This window comes from Lupinus angustifolius, chromosome LG06 (assembly GCF_001865875.1).
Source record: "Lupinus angustifolius cultivar Tanjil chromosome LG06, LupAngTanjil_v1.0, whole genome shotgun sequence".
In the NCBI taxonomy this organism is placed as follows: Eukaryota; Viridiplantae; Streptophyta; class Magnoliopsida; order Fabales; family Fabaceae; genus Lupinus; species Lupinus angustifolius.
In genome coordinates this window covers 9,426,526-9,428,416 of record NC_032014.1, presented here as the reverse complement: position 1 = coordinate 9,428,416, position 1,891 = coordinate 9,426,526, and positions in this window count along the sequence as shown.

The following is a 1,891-nucleotide window of genomic DNA, read 5'->3' as shown; positions in this document are numbered from 1 at the left end:
TACTCTTGGCTGGGGCTGGATCGTAGGAAAGGTTTTCCTAGGCGATTGGGTAAGTTCAAACCAAGGTATAGGTTCTGGGAACTCAAGAAAGGAGCGTTGAAGGTCTTGTAATTGGAAGTGTGTTTGTAAGGCACATTGGTTTCAATTTTAGAGAAGAAAAATCTCTCGGATTAGAAGGGAGGACTGGATGTAGTTTTACACTGGACCGCAAAACGAACTAGTATAAAAACCTTGTTGCAGGTTGTTTCTTTCCCTTATCTCTTCACAGTTTTTAGTATCTTTTAATTGCCTATAGAAGCTGATATTTTGAATATTGCATTACTGCCAAATAAAGATCATTTGTGTTAAAATATATATGCTAAATCAATTATGTATAATATGTAATTGGCTGTGTAATTGAGCCAGTCAGCAACTGCAATTTCTGTGCGACTTAATCGATTAAGTCATATCATTAATCAATTAATTGGGCAAGTTTCCAGAATAGGGCTTTGGTTCAAATAGCGGTAAGTGGGAAACGCGACACCTATTCAACCCCCCCCCCCCTTCTAGGTGTATTATAACCACTGATACCTAACACTGAAATGGCCTAAGTTTGTGACACTATTGCAATCCAAATTTAGGAAAGTTGTCGTAGATCTTGAAAAACTTTATATATAATTGATAATTGTAGTTTTTTTCCTTCGGATAAAATTTGAATTGTATTTCATAAATAGTATGGCTTAATATTATATCTTACTTTTCTTACTAAATAAATGTATTATTTATGATATGTTATTGATAAGTGTCAAACATACCTAAAAATCATACACTTTTATGGCACTTATCTTAAGCATAATTGAGAAAAACCCACTTAAAACAATACTTTTTTTTATAAAATATCACAATTTGGTATATTTGTGTTTGTATTGCCTTTTTACCTTTTTATGTATTTTGTAGGAAATAAAATGAAGAAAATAAGAGAAAAGATTCATGGTCAAAAAGCAACAAAAGTCAACAAAATCAAGGTGCTCAACCATGCAGGTGAGCGTGGAACAAGCCCCGCTGAGCTGACCTGGCCACCTGCCTGACTTGGACCAAACTGCTCAACTAGGCAGCTGAGCGGACCTTCTTAGCCGCTCAGCCTAGCACCATACTAGGCCTGGCACGGTCAGAAATATGCTTGACACGATTAGACACGAGCTTGGCATAGACCAACCTGCTGAACAAGCTGCTCAAAGGTCAAACCAAGCTGCTCAGCGGGGAACTAGAATCCTGGCCAGATCAGCAAGCACTAAGCCACGTCCCAGTCAACAAGGTTAGAAGCTACTGAACAAGCAGCTCAGCGGTGAAGCAGGTGCGTTGAGCGGTGCTAACCAGACTTGACATAACCATCAAGCAAACCATGAAGTCATCCATGACCTCACCTCAAGTAGCCCACCATAGGCTTTTCAGAAGTAGCTCACAATAGCTGGTCTTATAGCCCATAACTAGCTTTGATGAGTCGTCCACAAGGAGGTGACTAAGCTACTTGGTCAAGGGACCAAACCCATGTTGAAGGGTTTGGTCAGCTGCTGAGCGGTCCAGCTCTATAGCTCAGCGGTCCAGCTCTATAGCTCAGCGGTCTAGAGTGGAGCCTATAAATATAGGCCATTTCCTTCGAGCAAAAGGGATTGCAACACACCATTTTCTTCATACATTTCTCTAAAAAATACTTGAAGGCCAGAATACTCTAATTTAGGAATTCTTTCTTAGTTTAGAGTTTTCATTTTCAAGTAAGTTTTGTAATTTGTAGTTTAGAATTCAAGAGGAGAAAAGGAGAAGGCAAATGAGATGCAAAAATCAAATTTGTACTCTCATTTGGAACTCAAAAGCATCCAATCCTTGGATGGATAGCTCATGCTCCTAAAAATTT